Below are 19,287 nucleotides of genomic sequence, written 5' to 3' on the forward strand. Positions count from 1 at the left end.
CACAGAGTGAGACTAGACCAATAAATACAATATTTAGGGTAGTTGAACTAAACCTCAGCTATTCAAACATTCACAAACGTATGCTGCCTGACGATATTTATCATGTGAGCCAGCATTATTACCCCCTCGCCTCTCTCCTGTGATGTATTTTCTGTATGGTTGCCAGAGTGATACTTTGGAAATGAAAATCTGATTATCCCTCATTTCTGCTCAATAGCCTGCAGTGGCTTCATATCACACTGGAAACAGAATTCTAAGTTTAAGAGAGTTTACATTGCCCTACAGGATTTGACCTTTGGTGAATCCTCCCACTTCATTCTTCCTCTCGCATCCTAGCTCGCTGCACTCTAGGAATGCAGGACTAGTTGTCGTTTCCTCAAATTTCCAAATGCCTCCTACTTCAGAATCTTTGCACTTTCTGGCCTCTCTGACAGGACCACTCTTCACCCAGATTATCTATCTATCTATCTATCTATCTATCTATCTATCTATCTATCTATCTATCATCTATATCTCTGTGCTTTAATCTCTCACTCTATTCAGTCCTCCATTCAACAGGTGCTTCCTTACAGAGGCCTTCCCTGGTCATCCTATATAAAATTCCCCCACACCTAAAACAGTTCCTGGAAGGTAGCAGGTATTCAAACACTATTTGGTAAATGAATGCATGAATGAGTGAGTGAATGATTCAGACTAGACCAATCTCATTTGCCCTGGGAGTAACTCTGAGGCATAATTTGTAAAATCATAGAACTAGAAGAGAGTTGAGAAATCAACTTCTACCTCCCTGCCTCTAGATGGATGGAATTGTCTGAAATTATAAATGTCACTCATTCATTGCTCATGAACCCATTGCTTATTATTTCAGAACACTGAAAATATTAAGGAGAATAAAAAACAAATCAAAGCTTTTATTAATGTTGATGATCTTATAATCTAAATACATGCATACTTAAGAGAACTTTAAAGAATGGCCAGGTGCAATGGCTCATGTTTATAACCCCAGCACTTTGGGAGGCTGAGACAGGTAGATCATCTGAGACCAGGAGTTTGAGACCAGCCTGGCCAACATAGTGAAACCCCGTCTCTACTAAAATCACAAAAATTAGCCGGATGTGGTAGCAGGTGTCTGTAATCTCAGCTACTTGGGAGGCTGAGGCAGGAGAATTGCTTGAGCCTGGGTGCTGAATGTTGCAATGAACCGAAATTGTGCCACTACACTCCAGTCTGGGTGACAGAGTGAGACCGTGTTTAAAAAAAAAAAAAGTATAAATTAGCAAGTTTATTTAGAGCAGGAAGGAGATAAGAGGATACAACTCCTTATAATGTTAGGCACTGGTAAAACACAAATTGCCAGGCTTCAAATTCATGGTTTGACACTAGTTAGCTATACTTAGAAAACTTACTCAACCTCTCTAAGCCTCAGTCTTTTCATCTGTAAAATGGGGGTAATAATAAGGTTGCTATGAAGGCTAAATGCATTACTATTTATAAAGTAGTTAGAATAGGGTTTGCTAAATTGTAAGCTTAATTTAAATTTGTTAAAGCTAAAGAATAATGTCCATCTGTATTTCAGTACTGCAAATGTTATCTTCTGCTTGAAAATACTTTTAATGTCAATTTGTATTGAAGTAAGATATGTAACAGAGGAGTGAACAAATTATCAAGTTATAGCTCAATATATTTTCACAAAGTAAATTCCGTTGTAAATACCTTCCAGATCAGGAAATAGAACATTACTAGCATCCCAGAGGCCATCCTCCTATTTATTCTATGTTGCTATGTCCATCCCAAAATTAACATGATGTCTATAACTCTTGATTAGTTTTGTTTGTTTTTGAACTTTATGTAAATGGAATAATATAATATGTGCTCCTTCATGACTAACTTCTTTAATCAACATTATGCTTATTATATTCACTTACGTGATACCATGTAATAGTGATTTGTTTATTTTTATTGTTCTGTAGCGTTCTATTGTGGGAATGTGTTATGGAATATACTGTTTTACTGTTGATGGATATTTGAGTACATTCTAGTTTTTGGGCATTATGAATTGGTCAGCTTTGAACATTTCTATATATAGCTCTTGATAGATATATGTATTCATTTTATTGAGTATTTATCTAGAAGTAGAATGCTTCTTTGGGTCAGAGTAAAAGGCATATATGCAATTCTATCAGTTTTTCAAAGAATTACATCGCTTAACAGTATGTAATAGAGTGGAATATGTCTATAACCTACAAGAGTTTTCGTTGGCCTAGCACCTTTGTTAACACCTGCTATGGTCAACCTTTTTGATATTGGCTATTCCGGTGAGTATGTAGTAATTTTTCATTGTAGTTTTAGTTTGCGTTTTCTTAATGGGTAATACTATGGACCACCTTTTCATGTGCATATTGGCTGTTTGCTCTCTCTCCCTCAGTAGCTTAAGTATTATTCTTCCTTGGAAAGAAGGATTCGGCATGGGGTGGCTGTGAAGTAACAGTCAATTGACTCCTGCAGACTTGTTCCACTTAGAGACTAGGGATCTCTCTCATGAGAACCAGTAGAGGTCCATAAAGAAGAGCCTGTGAGTGAGTATAAACTCTCAGGGTCTGAGGCCATCAAACTGACATGCTGTTCACACTCGACCTCCAACATTCAGCCACCTGGTTCTTTCATGCTTTGCCACAGATGACTCAGTCCATACACCCCATTACCTTAGGAGGAGTCTATTGTTTTTTGCAATTAGGCAACTTGGTTGCTCTGTTACCTTAGCTCCTTAGTGGGCTTGGAGAAGTTATGATTTCATAGTTTCTTCGGCTTTTTCTGACTGTTAGGGTAAAAGCAACATTATGTTAAGTTTTTACATCCAAGGTGGAAGTAGAAATTCTGAATTTCAATGTTTTCATGTATAGTCAAGTCTAGTTCACTCCCACTCCTTGCATGTAGCATTCCAGGGACTCCAAGTGTGAACCCATGCTATTTGCTAGTCAGTAGTGTCTCCAGTCAGGAGTAGGCCCTGAACTCCGATGTTCATTTCCAGAGTATCATGAGGCTCCCCCAAACACTGCCATGATTTTTAGTTACTTTCTGTTTGACTTCTTGACCTTCTGTTCTAGGTAGCTTAAGAACCACCAAATTCCCCAGGAAACAACTGGTGATCAGTGGTGGAAGTTTTCTGCATCTCCTTTCTCTTGGAGATTTGGGGCCCTCAAGTCTGAATGGCTTGCCAACCAAGAGCTCACATTTTTGTCTTCTCAACCTCATACAGTTGCCGAAAGCTCTGCTGCCTCTCTGCCTCTTAACCAGCTGTCTTTTGGCTAGCTCCTCAGCTTTCAACCTTGAGTCAAAATGTGGCAAATATTCCAAGGGAAAAAGTGGCAGGCAGAAAGTTGAGCTTATCTCAGTGAGCTTTCCATCTCTCTAGGATATTGTCCTCAGTGGTTGTAGTTAATGTGACAGTTCTCTGATGCTTTTAAAAAGGTGACTTTTTTTTTTTTTTGAATTTTTAAAATATTATGTCTGGCTTTTCTTATTGTTCTCATTGGGAGCGTTAGATTTTTGTTAAGCCAGGAGAGGAAGTTTTGAATGCATTCTTGCACTCAAGGATGTGAAACACAGAAGGAATACTGGCTCACCAAAAAATGTTTTTAAAACTTTCTGGAGGTAACTAGGTTTCCGTATCTACCAGATGATCGTTTTAATCGCTATTAACAAAAAGATTCACACAACAAATAAATGCCATATGATTTCGTTTCTTATTTTAAAAAAACATGAATTGGTTTTAATAGGGAAATAAAGAAGAAAAAGATCAGACTCTTGCTCTTTAAAAAGATGCAATGATCTTTGGCAGAGCCTCTTGGAGTGAGCTGAGGAAGAAGAGAAAGAAGGGCTATTTGGTCAGGGCTTATGTCCTCCAAGCATATTATCAAATGCAGCTCTGCATACAGATATTACATGTTTTATTTAAAAAATTTGAAATGTTGAATATAAGTGTATCACAATGTTTATAACCCTATTTTGTTATATTTAATTTTTAACATACTGTGAGTCTCAAAAACTGAAGATGGCTCAGGTGAGCCCCTCTCAATCTCTGAGAAACCCTGGTTCTCAAAGTTGAGAGGTTTATCTTAGACCCAGTCAAATCTCTCCTATTTGCAATATATGTTCCTTTTCTTTAAAAGAAAGCCCTCCTAGGATATACACACTGTGATGCAGACAAGAATTTTCTCAACATTTCCACATTTTTGCCTTTAGCTCACAGGAGAGCTGTAGTTTATTTCAAAGTTGTTGCTGATCTGGGTCCTGCACCTGTAGAAGAGAGTAAACCAAATGACAGGAAATAGCAGATTGTGTGTGCATAGCTTATTCTTTTTATTAGATGGTGATATTGAGGCAAAATAAAGTGAGATTACGTGTCTTGGCTCAAATAGCAAATTTGCATCTCAATAGGAATACAAATCAACTGCCATTCAGAATGATTACTTAGTTAAATATATTTTAAAGGAAAATACCATTGCACAAATAAACAGTATAACTGTGTCCTTTTTAACTCAAGTATCTCTGGATTAGCAAAATACCGGGGTCTCCCATAGGCCAAACTCCCTGGGGCACTCAACACTCAACAGGTGCTGCTGCTGGTCTAGTAGCACACAGGTATCTGATTCTGGCGGATGACTGAGCTCCAACAGGCAGGTTTCACAACTTTACTGTCTGTTGTCACCTAGATGAAAGAAATGATGGCAGAAATGGTATCCTGCAACCCTAACTGCTCCACCTTAATCCATTCAGTTCTTGCTATTATTAACTCTTTATTTTTGAAAATCTCATTGTGAGGGATGGAGAGAAACATACAAATAACTAATTGTAGGTCAATACATGCAATAGAAATGTCCCAGTGGCTGAAGTGGCCATGTGGAAGAACCAGAGTAGTAAAGGAAATGAAATGAATAGAAATGACTCCTACTTCAGTATCTGGGTGGATGGTAGTGCCCAAATGGAGACAGAAAAGGCAAGAAGTAAGAGAAGAAGCAGGACTTATTCAGCACTGAGAATGATGTGGTTAACAAAGTTGTAGGGCATATCAATGGAAATGTTTAGTAGGCAGATAGGTGGATCTGTTACTCAGATGTAGATCTGGACTAAAACTGGAGATTTGTGAGCAATAGACATATAGGAGTTAGTTGAAGCTATGGAAGGAGGTGAGATTTTCAGAGAGAGTAAAGTGAGGGTAGTAAATGGCTGAGAATGAATATTTGGAAGAAACAGAGGAATAGGAGCAGGGAGCTAAAGAAAAGTCTGCTTTCTTGGCTGGGTGCTGTGGCTCACACCTGTAATCCCAACATTTTGGGTGGCCGAAGCTGGTGGATCACTAGAGGTCAGGGGTTCGAGACCAGCCTGCCCCACAGGGTGAAACCCTGTCTCTACTGAAAACACAGAAATTAGCCAGTTGTGGTGATGCATGCCCATAATCCCAGCTACTCAGGAGGCTGAGGCATGAGAATTGCTTGACCCCAGGAGGCTGAAGTTGCAGTGAGCCGAGATCCTGCCACTGCATTCCAGCCTCCAGTGAAGAAGCATTCAAAACAAAACAGAAAAATCTGTGCTCTCAACCCAGGAAAGAAGCTGGGGTCCTGTCCAAGGAATCCTAGGAGATAGCTATCTAAACATATACTGACTTCTCCTCATCCTCCCCTTCCACCCTCCCACCCTCAACCCCCTACCTCATCTTCCCACTCCCATACCTCCTTCTCTAACGCCCCCTATATCCCCCTCCACGTTACATGCATCTCTTGCTATACTTTCCAGCTGCTGTTTGCCTTCATCTGCTTGCACTTGCCTCATTCACTCAGGATATCCACTGGCTGAACTGCCTGCCCCAGAATTTTTTCACCAGCCTTGATCTCTGGGCTTACCTTGTTTCTAATCCTGCTTTCTCTGCATCTGGACTGTAACACTCACTGTAGAACTTGGAGCTACCTAATCTATAGCTCTACTGATTGCCGTTTTAGTTTGGGTGGCATAGTGTGCATGTGTGCATGTGTATGTGTGTGTGCACATGTACATTTTATTTAAAATAGTAGAGACTGAATATGACTATAGTAGAATTTTTTTTTTTTTAAATGGAATTTTGCTCTTGTTGCACCGGCTGGAGTGCAGTGGTATGATCTCGGCTCACTGCAACCTCCACCTCCCGAGTTCAAGTGATTCTCCTGTCTCAACCTCTCTAGTAGCTGGAATTACAGGCACCCACCACCACACCCAGCTAATTTTTGTATTTTTAGTAGAGACAGTGTTTCACAATGTTGGTCAGGCTGGTCTTGATCTCCTGACCTCAGGTGGTCCACTTGCTTTGGCTTCCCAAAGTGCAACTATTTACAGGCGTGAGCCACCATGCCTGGCCAACTATAGTGGATTTTCATTTTCTCTATATATTATTGTATTTTTTGTGTCATTCTCCCACCTCTAAGTACAAGCTATTGTCTGTATGCAAAACCTATCACAGAGAATGTTTTTTGGTGTTTCGTTTTTTTTTTTCTTATGGTAAAATGCATCATTTTCTCTTCAGTCTCTTATTTTCAATCATGTTATTTCTGATTTCCCCCTTGGGTGTTTACCAAAAACATCAGTGTTATAAACAAACATGACATTGTATTATCGTGTGGTTTATCTATCTGCTTTTGCATCTGCCTATGAACTCTTAACTTCAGACTTCATGCTTTGCTTTAGAGGGTAACTTGGTCAGAATGAATGCCTTATTTTGTATGATGAATTGATGTATCATTTTACTTTTAAAAGCTTTTTTTATCCATCAACAGTCATTCCACAGACTATTCATTCCTTCAACAAGTATGTCTTGAGTATCTACTGTTTTCGTATGTGTATGTGCATTTGTGGTGTATTCTCACACTGACGTATTTGAACTTCAGAATAATGAAAAAGATGGGGCTAGTAACTGACCCATTGAGTAACTGAGCTGTGTGACATGAAGTGACTACCCAAGGTTCACAAAGATAGCTATTGGAGATAATGTCAAAACTCACTTCCCAAGCCTCCTTTCCTAGTGTCCTTTTCAGGAGATGAGATCAGCAACCTAAAATATGAGTCAGAAAGATAACACTATGGACTCCCTCCAGGGTCTCAGACTAACAACAACAATAGTAATTGATAGGGTTTGGCTCTGTCCCCACCCAAATCTCATCTTGAGTTACAGTTCTCACAATCGCCATGTGTGGTGGGAGGGACCCGGTGGGAGGTAATTTAATCATGGGAGCAGATAACTTCATGCTGTTCTTGTGATAATGAATGCGTTCTCACAAGATCTGATGGTTTTGTAAGGGGCTTTTCCCCCTTTCCTCAGCACTTCTCCTTCTTGCTGCCATGTGAAGAAGTACGTGTTTGCTTCCCCTTTTGCTGTGATTGTAAGTTTCCTGAGGCCTCCTCAGCCCTGCAAAACTGTGAGTCAATTAAACCTTTTTCCTTTATAAATTACCCAGACTCAGTCAGTTCTTCATAGCAGTGTAAAAATGGACTAATACAATAATAATGAAAAAAATAATAAAAAATCAGCTAATATTTATTGAATACTCATTATGTTCCAGGCATTATTTTATTATTTTTTCATTAATATTGTACTAGTTCATTTTTACCTTGCTATAAAGAATGATTACATTATTCCACATTTACATTATTTCATTTATATTTCATTTGAGACATAAAGAAACAAGACTTTGAAAGTTTAAACAATTCTGCAGAAGTTCATGACAGGATAGAGGGTAAAGACATGAAATGAATGTCTTAACAAGAGTTATGGAGCAGTAATGATAATGAGTCATTATCTTGAGTAATGACTCAAGATAAGGCCATGGAATTTTAAAGTTAGAAGGATTGTAGCTGCTATGGTCTGAATGTGTATGTTCATATACACATATGCATGCCTTCCTAAAAACATGTTGAAATCCTAACCACCCCTGCCCCACACAAAGTGATTGTTTGAGGAGGTGGGGCTTTTAGGGGTGATTATGTCATGAAAGTGAACTGTTGATGAATGGGATTAGACTACTTATAAAAGATGCCCCAGAGAGACACCCCACCTCTTCCACCATGGGAGAGCACAGTGAGAAGATTGCTGTCTAAGGAAGTGGGCCCTCACCAAAACACCAAATATGCCAGCACTTTAATCTTGGACTTAGCCTTCAGAACTGTAAGAAATAAATTTCTGTTGTGTATAAGCTATCCAGTCTATGGTATTTTGTTACAGCAGCCCTAATGGCTAAGATAATAGGTAACAACAAGTATTTGTGTGATACTATATTAGGGTAAATCTGTATCAGTTGGGCTTTGACCAGGGAAATAGAAGCAGTAGGGTATCTATCTGTATCTGTATCTATGTCTACATCCATGTCTATCTATATTATCTATATCAATGTCAAAAGAGATTCATTTCAAGGAATTGGCTTATGTGGTCATGGAACTGGAAAGTTTTAATTCTGTGGGGCGGCCCACTGGCTGTAGATCAACACTGTAGGTCACAGGGAGAATTTCTTCTACTTTTGGGAAACTTCAGTTTTCCACTTAAGACCTTTCAACTGATTGGATGAAGCTCACCCAGATTATGGAGGATAATCATCCTAACTCAAAGTCAACTTACTTCTATGAAATAGCTTCACAGCAGTGTCTAGATTAGTGTTTAATGAAATAGCTTGTATTTCATGTGTCAAATTTACACATGAAACTCACCATCACAAGTGCTTTATAGTTAATGAAGTGCTTTCACATATCTTATCACTTTGGGTTACCAGTAATAAATAATACATGGTCCTTCCCTCAAGGTACTATGGAAACATGTAGTACCTTGTATTAGAAGACAGAAACCTGTAATTATAGAACAGTGTTAGAAATGTTATAATAGAGATATTGCAAAGTGCTGTGGGAGTATGGAGAAAGAATAACTTGGAGGCCTTTAAGTTATTCTTAGACTAGAAAAAACAACCATTTTAGCATTGTGCTGGGATTTTACATCCATTCATTTATTAAATTCTTACAACTTTGTGAGTTTAGGTGGTATGATTCCCATTTTACAGATGTGGAAGGTAAGAATGACCCAGTAACTTTCCAAACATCTCATAGCTTGTAAGGTGCTGAGTTAGGACTGGAAATGATTCTGATGCCAAAATCTATACCTTTTCTATTGTGTTATCATAGAGACTGTTAAACTCATCATTAAACTTCTGATACCAATGAACAGCGTGCCCTCCATGTGTCTGGCACTGCTTTGATGTTAATTAAATTACAACATTGAGTTGAATTGGACTGAACTGAACTGAGCAATCACTGAAGTGTGGTAGATAGGTCTAGAAAAACTGTTACCCTTGCTTACTTGGGGACTTTGATATCCCCTCCCTCTATGTCTCATTTGTGCAGTGAGAGTTTGAAGATGATGTTGAAATTTATTTCAGTTATTAAAGGTTATTTTTCAATGAATTGGCTTCCCTGAGGTCACACAGCTAGAGGGTGACTTTACAGTGAAGCATTTTCTCTTGATTTTTATTATAAAAATGTCCCACATATAACCAGAGATGAAAAGGCAGTAAAATAAGTGCAACAAAACAAAATACCATGAAGGAAAGAATGAGTAAATAAATGTTTTTCAGCTGTCATTACTGACTATTTCCTGACTAAAGCAGAGGCAAAGTAAAATTATAATAGGAACGCAATGAGCTGCATTTTATTTTTCGAGTGATATTGATTTTAAATGTTCCTGTCCCCAGTTCTTTGGGCAATTGCTGTTTTTGAGTGTCCCAGTTGACCACTTTTGTTACCTGGGCTCCCAGGTAATGATGAATTGACCCCAGTGAATGCTTCCATCCAGCACAAAGCTGCCCTCATGGTGACAACAGGGCATATTTAGTTCTTGTTTTAACCTTTCATCTGATTGAAGTAGGTGCTCAAAAGCCTGGGAGGACAAAACTAATTGCTTTAGATTTTTCAGCACAGGCTGTTAGGCTGTTACCAACATAGGGGAACATTGACCGTGTTTATGGGATGCAGAATGATCTCATGCCCCTGGAATTGCTTAATTGGCTGTTCTTCTCTGAAATCAGCTACTGAGAATCTCTGCCATCCTTTCTTCTTGAATACTCTTCAAGACATCGTGCTCACCAAGAAATCCTCTGAATTCACATTTTCTCAGGTGAATGTTCCTAGGTCAGTATTCCCTCTCATCACATGTTTAGTATTCTAGGTTCTGACTTCTTGTTTTTCTGGGAAAGGGCTTGTACTGTCTAATTCTGAGGCATCTTTACATTACTGGCTGATTATTTGGTCTCTGGTGCCATTTGGTGCTCTCTGTATAACCTTGTGGTGAGCTGAGGTGGACAATCTACCTCAGTGTAATTTAAAGTAGGAAAGTGAATATGTTGTTTATTTGTGACTAGTGTGGCCCGGAAGTTATTTTGATGTTCCTTTTTAGCTCTTTCCAGAAGCTTCCGAGGGCTACCTTTTCCCTGTTTCCCTGTTTTCTGTTTGTCTCGTCAGTTCTAGGAGCACCATCAACAGTGCTTCCCATTTGTCCAGCTCCCCTTTCTAACCTGGTTGCTCCCTGAAGGCAGATCTTTGTGGGCAGCATTGACCAGCTCCCTCCTCTGCCCACTGGCTTTCTTTTTTTTTTTTTTTTTTTTTTTTTTGAGACGGAGTCTTGCTCTGTCGCCCAGGCTGGAGTGCAGTGGCGCGATCTCGGCTCACTGCAAGCTCCGCCTCCCGGGTTTACGCCATTCTCCTGCCTCAGCCTCCCGAGTAGCTGGGACTATAGGCGCCCGCCATCTCGCCCGGCTAGTTTTTTGTATTTTTTAGTAGAGACGGGGTTTCACCGTGTAGACCAGGATGGTCTCCATCTCCTGACCTCGTGATCCACCCGTCTCGGCCTCCCAAAGTGCTGGGATTACAGGCTTGAGCCACCGCGCCCGGCCTAGCCCACTGGCTTTCAATCCCACCAGTGGGAAGCATAGGCCCATGAGGGAGAAAGAGAGAGATGTTTTTCTCCTGGCTCCCCTCTCCAGGGTGTCTGCTTGACAGGGGCTTTTTCTTTTACTTAAGGAGGTGCTAATTTCCTTGGTCTTCTCTCATAGTTACAAGCGTCCCTGAGTTCTAGTAACCAAACTTCCCTTTGCTCTTTCAGGCCTAAGGATGGCAGTGGCTTCTCACTTTCTCTTAACTCTGCCAAACTTTTGTATAAAGTCTCTTAATAAATAGTTTTTAAACAACCCCTTTTTGAGGATTTTGTTTGTTGTTGCTGAAACCCTGACAAATACAAATACATGGCAGCAGAAGTAGGTGTTGGGTGCAGAGTTGTGGGCAGAGACTTCCATGATGGTCTCCATTTCTTTCCTCCAGCCATATCCCTGTTGATCAGTCTTGTCTGTAAAATGCAGTGTTTTAAAAGAAAATACAGGTTTTCTTCATAGGTATGCAACCTGTGTAGTTTCAAAGGACCTAGCACTCAATAGGACTCTGGGCTTGGTTAAATGCTCTGCTGCTGCTATCTTGGAATTCTTAATAGTTTTTGAGCAAGAAATCCTGCCTTTTCAATTTGCACAGGGCTCTGCAAATAAGGTAGCCAGACCTATGAGCAAACATAGAATTGAAGGAGAGGACAAGTTCTTAGCTGCTCTCTTTTTCTAAGGGAAAGTTCTTCCATATTTCTCTCATTCTTCTCCCCAAAAGAAGAAATACTAATCTTATTTTAAGGTTGCTCCTGGGTCACATTTTCCCCCGGGGAATAGATACCGTGGCTTTCTTTGCTTCTTGTTGTTCCAGCTGCTCTTTGCCTGCAGGCTTTCTCTCTCTGTTTTCCCCTTCCAAGTGGCCTTTTGAAGTAATAGGGTCCAGACTATAGGAGAAGGAGGAAGAGTCTGACATTGAGAGATCTCCCTCTTTTATTCTATCTAGTATTCCCAGACACTTTTCTCTTTGACATCCTATCCCTTGTGACTAACTGGAAATCTGGGGTTTGGGCTTAAGAAGATAAAGGAGCCTCACAAATTCATTTTTAGGCCTTGGGCTTAAGTCGATTAGATCCATATCATTTATCGGAACTATCATAACTATCATAGTTCTGATTAGGAGTTCCAACTATAATCCCTGTTAATAATTTCCTTTGCCACTGTTCATGCTCATCCAGAACCTCATAGGTAGAAGAATTACTTCTTAGCAAATGAAACAAAGTGGGGAAACTCTTCTTCATCTCCCCTCTATTTCTCATTACTAGTAGAACATTCTGGCATACATTCTTCCAGACTGCCTCTACATTAATGTTCAAATATATACATTTACATATACATTTGAAAATACAATTGAAAAATATGACCATATATGTATGTTTGCATAATATCCATATATGTGATTTTTATATTTAATAATACATCTTGAAGATCTTTCATGTCACTACATGATGATCTACCCCAGTTATTTTTTCTATCTGAATAGGATTCTGTAGAATGGGGTTGAATCGTTCCCTGTTAGACATTTATGTCGTTTACAGCTCTTTGCTATTATATGCAATCATCATTGTACTTGTATGTCTATAGATAAAAAAATTCTTTAGACCAAGTTCCTAAAAGTAAACTTGATGGATCATAAGATTTTCATCTTAATCTTTGATAAACACTACTAAGTTGTAGCTTGAATAAAACAATATTGCATAAGCAGTTTCTAGCTATGCCATTTTTCTCAAAATCTCAACTCTTGACTTTTGATGTCATTTGATTTTATTTTTTAAATATTTGTAAATACAATGGCAAAATTATATCTTAATTAACCTTTTTCTCATCACTTTTGAAAGTCAGCACCTTCCATATATTTGTCATTTATGTTACTTATTCAGTAAATTGCTCATTTCCTTTTCTCTTTTTTAATAGAATTATATATCTTTTTCTCATGTATTTTAGTTTGCTCTTTATTCTAAATGCGGATCCATTGTCACATACTTTGCAAATGTTCCCAATAGTATATGTCTTGTCTTTTAAGTTTTCTTTTTTCCTTTTGTTTTTCTGTAGGCCTGGGTCAGCCTAGAGTCTTTTAAGTTTTCTTATGCAGTTATGCAGTCTTTTGTTATTTAAAGGAAGAAGCTAATCAAAGTAATAAGATACATGATCAGAATTACAGTATCATTTCCTGTTCTCTCTTTTCTCTGTTATCACCTTCTGAAATAAGGTGGAATTTTTAGGTTATACTGAACTTTTCCTAATTCTACCATACTTTCTAGTCTTTGAGTGTTATGCAGTTTTTGGGGAAGAGTTTCATTATATTATCTTCTAGCTTATTGATTCACTCTTCAACTGTGTCCATTGTGTTTTTTAAATTCAACTATAAAGCCCAACTTTGTACTTCAATTCTAAAATGGTTAATTTCTACAATTTTTATACTTAATTCCTTTAAAATCTACTTTATAAATACATACCTTTTAAATATGCAGTTTAAGGAATTTCAAAAAATTTCAACAATTTTGTAATGATCACCAGTCACGATGTAGAACATTTCCATCATTCCAAAATGTTCCCTCATGCCTCTTTGTAGTCAATCCTTTCCTCTCATCCCTAATCCCTGACAGCCATAGGTATACTTTCTGTCACTTGAGTTTTGCCTTTTCTAAAATTCTGCATAAAGGCAATTATATAATATGTAACATTTTGAAACTAGCTTTTTCTCACTTAGTATAATGCTTTGAGATTCATGACTTTTGTTATGTATTTAAGTGGTTTCTTTATTTTATTGTTGAGGAGTATTCCACTGCATGGATATACCACAGTTGTTTATCCATTCACACACTGATGACTGGGTTGTTTCCAGTTTTTGGTGCGGACATTCGTGCCTGGTCAATGGCTGCTTTTGCATTACAGTGGCAAAATTGGGCAGTTCTGATAGACGTCACCTAGCTTTCAAATCTAATAATACCTGTCCTTTGTCCAATAATGTCACTTTTGCAGAAAGTTTGCCACCCCTTCATGCAGAGTGTATTTAAAATAGCTATTTCAATGTCTTTGATTGTTAATTCCATCATTCTGTCATTTATAAGTTTCTTCTAATTGATTATTTTTTCTTTGCTTATGGGTCACATTTTCCTTTTCTTTATATGCCTGGCAAGTTTTTACTGGATGCTGGCCTGGACATTGTGAATTTTATGTCACTATGTGCCGAATTTTGTTGTATTCTTTTAAATAGAGTTGGAATGTGTAATGGCATTTGATTACGTTACCTGGAGTCAGTAAAATTTTTTCAAAGCTACTTCTAACCTTTGTTAGAGCATTTTCAGAGTTGCCTTTGGTCCCGCAAAGAAAAATTTGAAAATCTCAGGCTCCTCAAACTCCTTACGCTAAAGGAAAGATTAAGTCTGGAGGCTTGAGTCATGCAACACCCTCTTCCAAATCAATAGCTGTTACTAGCATTATGCATCAGCGAGATCCCCATGGAAATACAAAAGGCCTCAGGCATCTACAAATGACTGCCACCACAGATCATTCATAAGTAAATTCTTTGCTGGCCCTGCATAAAAAAGGACATGCCAAGGACATTGTAACTTTAGGTCTATAAACTAAGTCTAGCTTTGAAAACAAAAGTCTGTTCCATTACAAACTGATGATGTCAATTTTAAGCTTATCTTCCCAGGTGTAGAACAAAGACAAGCCAAGATCAGTAATTTCTCCACCCACCTGGAGATATCTACATAATTGATTCTTCCTTTACTCCTTTTTCTTTTAAATCTTAAAACATTTACCTTATCTTATGTAAAATGTAGATTTACTGGGCACTAGCTAAAGTCCCACAACAATGTAACTATTCACCTTATTGCCTACCTGCCCGTCTTCCTACTTGCCTCTCCTCACCCTTTAAGGAAATGTGTAAATATTAAACCTCCTGACAAATCTCTTCAGAAAAAAAAAAACACAGATGCATCTCATATTTTTCCCAGACATGCCCTAAAGCTGGCTCAATAAACCTCAATTGATTGAGATCTTTCCCTCAGTCCCTTACTTTGGTTTTCATTCTAGGGAAAATCTAACACTATTAATAAAGCCACAACCTTCTAAAGACTACCAGATGTCACCTGTCTTATGAGGTCATTTCACTCTAGCTTTTGGGAACATAAACCAATCCTGGCCCTGTGTGACGTATGGAAATTATCTAGTGGAGTGTTTTTTCCATTGCTGTTTCCCTAACCTTGGGAAGTTTCCTCTCACTCACGCAGAGATAAGTACTCAACTAAAGTGCCAAGGAGACTTTTCTACAGATCTCTGAAACTTTCTTTCTGTGCATCTCCCTTATTTCTGATATTCTTTTTCATTAAATCTAGCTGACTTGGTCTCCTTGAACTCCCATCTCTGTCTCCTTAAGTCAGTAGGAGTGCTGGACTTAGAGTTTTTCCTTTCTGTATGGCCACCTGGAAAATGCTTCCAGTTGCTTTCCTCTTTCTTAGAGATAAGGGACCTTTCCTGCTTATGTTTCAGCATTTAAGAATCATTATTTTGTATAGCCTTCTTCATTTTGTATTGTTGTATGTGGAGGATAAACTCAGTCTCTGCTACTGCATTATTGTGAGAAATGAAATTGTAGCACTGAAACTACCTTTGCAAAAATGATAACTGTGAGAAAATTATGACAGTGAAAGAGATCTGATGTAACAAACACCCACCTCTCATGCTTTTAAGCTCCAAACTGCTCTTAATCATTCCTGGACTTTGGCCAAGCTAACTTTGGGAGACATTTAGTTTATAGTTTAAATGATAAAACTAAACCAACTTTGAAAAGCTAATGAAAAACCACCAGGTTAGGAGGATGAGAAGAGCCTGAATTCTGCTATGGTGTAGGTATAAATGACTATCAGTCTTCATTCTGGAGGTCACAAGATTTACAACTTCCCCAATTACTCCTGCAGATAATATCACTATTGGCCTTTTGAGGTGTTCTTTTCAGGTTTTTGCATTTATGATGACCAATGCCTCTACCTGGACCCATCAACTAGTCCTGTGGCCCCACCCAGAAGTGGACTCAGGCATCCATGAGGACCATTTTCCACACCCCTATGATTGCACCCCCAACCAATCAGCAGTACCCATTCCCTGGCCTGCCAAACTATTTGTGAAAAACCTAGCCTCTGAATTTTCAGAGACTGATGTGAGTCATAAAACTCTGGCCACCCATTCACCTGGTTCTGCATGAATTAAACTCTTTCTCTATTGCATTTCTGCTGTCTGGATAAAATGACTCTATCCAGGTAGCTTGCAAAATGAATCTGTTGGATGGTTACAGTGTTGCCTCTCTTTATTGCTCAGTCCTCCTTTTACTTGCTTTACTTCATCTTCTACCTGGTGGGCCAAACAACAGTGGGCAGCTATTTCACCCTCCTGAATATCCAAACCCCAGAGAATTTCTTTCCTTACATGGTCCACTAGAAAAGTCTCAGTAAGAATTCTAATTTGCTTGGTTTGGTTCATGTTTGCATTTTTGTCTTTTTTTTTTTCCCATCTCTTTATTGTGTTGTGGTTTTTTTTTTTTTTTTTTTTTTGAGACGGAGTCTGGCTCTGTCGCCCAGGCTGGAGTGCAGTGGCCGGATCTCAGCTCACTGGGACTACAGGCGCCCACCACCTCGCCCGGGTAGTTTTTTGTATTTTTTAGTAGAGACGGGGTTTCACCGTGTTAGCCAGGATGGACTCGATCTCCTGACCTCGTGATCCGCCCGTCTCGGCCTCCCAAAGTGCTGGGATTACAGGCTTGAGCCACCGCGCCCGGCCTTGTGTTGTGTTTTAAGAGATTATCCTTACTTGATGTTCTAGTCCTCTAATTCACTGTTTGTCTATTGAGATTTTTCTTTTCATTTTTTTTTTTTTTTTTTTTTTTTTTTTGACAGCATCTCACTCTTTCACCCAGGCTGGAGTGCAGTGACACGACTGGCTCACTGAAAGCTCCGCCTCCTGGGTTCACGCCATTCTCCTGCCTCAGCCTCCTGAGTAGCTGGGACTACAGGCGTCTGCCACCATTCCTGGCTAATTTTTTTTGTATTTTTAGTGGAGACAGTGTTTCACTGTGTTAGCCAGGATGGTCTCGATCCCTGATCTCATGGTCTGCCCGCCTCCACCTCCCAAAGTGCTGGGATTACAGGCGTGAGCCACCGCGCCGGGCCCACTTTTTAACTATTAATCTGTAGTCTCTCTAAAGTTGATTTGTTATGAATATAACATTATTTTATGTATTTCCAAAGATATTTATATTCAAGTGACTGCATTACTTTAATCTACCTCCTCAAGTATTTAGTTCTTCAGTTTGGGGAACTTTGTTTTGCCTCTTTTTAGTTGTTTTAGTTCTTCAAGTGTCTTATGATAGTTGGTTGCTCAGTTATGTTTTTGATAATCCTTGTTTGATTTGAGGGAGGTGTCTCAATAGCATGAAATGGATTTTTTCTTTTATAACAAGGGAGGTTCTTTACCTGTCTAAGGGGTGGGAGATAGGTACTAGATGGACAATAACAATGAACATCCAACATGCTATCTGATATTGTCTTCTAATGATTGTACTACTTAATCCCCAAACTCATTTGATTTTTCACTTTTTTTTTCAATGTACTCTGTGTCAGGCCTCTGAGCCCAAGCCAAGCCATCGCATCCCCTGTGACTTGCACGTGCATGCCCAGATGGCCTAAAGTAACTGAAAAATCACAAAAGAAGTGAAAATGCCCTGCCCCACCTTAACCGATGACATTCCACCACAAAAGAACTGAAAATGGCCGGTCCTTGCCTTAAGTGATGACATTACCTTGTGAAAGTCCTTTTCCTGGCTCATCCTCGCTCAAAAAGCTCCCCCACTGAGCACCCTGTGACCCCCACTCCTGCCCGCCAGTGAACAACCCCCCTTTGACTGTAATTTTCCTTTACCTACCAAAATCCTATAAAATGGCCCCACCCTTATCTCCCTTCGCTGACTCTCTTTTTGGACTCAGCCCGCCTGTTCCCAGGTGATTAAAAAGCTTTATTGCTCACACAAAGTCTGTTTGGTGGTCTCTTCACATGGACGCGCATGACACCCTGTGCTTCTTTCTACCTTCACAGCATTGATCATGATGATTGTCCTGCCTAGCAGGCTGTTTTTCCTTCTCTCTACTTGCCAAAATCCTGTTTAATCTTCAGACTCAATACAAGACTCACCCCATTTAAAAAAATTCCTAAGTACTTTAGCTCTTTTAATTAATGTGTCTTTTTTGCTTAATGCTGATTAGAAATGTGACTTCAAGTTCATTTCAATTGCAATAATTGCTACGACTCTGGGGGCTCCTAATACCTGCTAAGCCTTGTAGTGGATATGTCATGTATACTATATCATTTAATTCTTATTTAATGGGATGAATGTTATTTTCCTATGTTACAGAAGAAGGAACTAAATTTTGGAGCAGGAGATCATCCAGCTCAGAGACCCCTCTCCCCAAATCTGGATGATCTCTCAATGCTGGCTGCTCTCCCATACTCCTGCACTTCCCTCCACTCAACCCATGTCCTTGAGCCACATACTTGCAGAGTCTGCCAAGACTCCAAATCCAAAGAGGCATGGTAACCTCAGGATTTGCAAAGAAGATCAAAGGTATCTAAATCAAGCAGGCAAAGTTATTAACCTTTTCAGAACATATTGGGAAAAGACTAGTATGATAATCTTTATTCTGGTATACTGCTCCGGAGCTATTTGACACTGCTCCTTCTTATCAGGACAACTTTCTTCTTCGTCTGGCAAGAATATAATTGAGCAAGATACTGTTCAGAAAACATGATTTTAAATGAAACTTTCACTTCGTTCAGAGATTTCTTTAGACTGAACCTCTGAATTTGGAGATAAGTTAAAAGCACAAGTCAAAATGGTTTGCTTAGGTTTATTCCTAGTGATTTAAAAGCGATATAAAGGATAAAAATAATTATGTTATAGACTTCAGAGGTAAAATAGTGGAAAGTACAAGCCAATATTGTACTGTCTAGTTTGCTTCAATCAGCAGACACCTGATGGCTCTCCTCTATGGAAAGGGACTTCAAAAGCTGCTGTCCACAGCTTCAAGTCTGTAAGCTGAAACATAGGTCTAATGCCAAACCAGATTCTGTTTCTTTTACATCATGTTCTCCTGGCTAACTAAATTTCCAGGTTAATCAGAAAGTGTTGACAACGAGTAGAACCATAAAGAAAAAACAAGTCTCAACAAACACAAAATGTTGCTCATTAGAGTATTAGAGTGCTTTCCAGTTTACCAAAGCACTTTTATATGTATTCTCTAATTTG

The sequence above is a fragment of the Rhinopithecus roxellana genome, chromosome 8, assembly GCF_007565055.1.
Source record: "Rhinopithecus roxellana isolate Shanxi Qingling chromosome 8, ASM756505v1, whole genome shotgun sequence".
Taxonomy (NCBI): Eukaryota; Metazoa; Chordata; class Mammalia; order Primates; family Cercopithecidae; genus Rhinopithecus; species Rhinopithecus roxellana.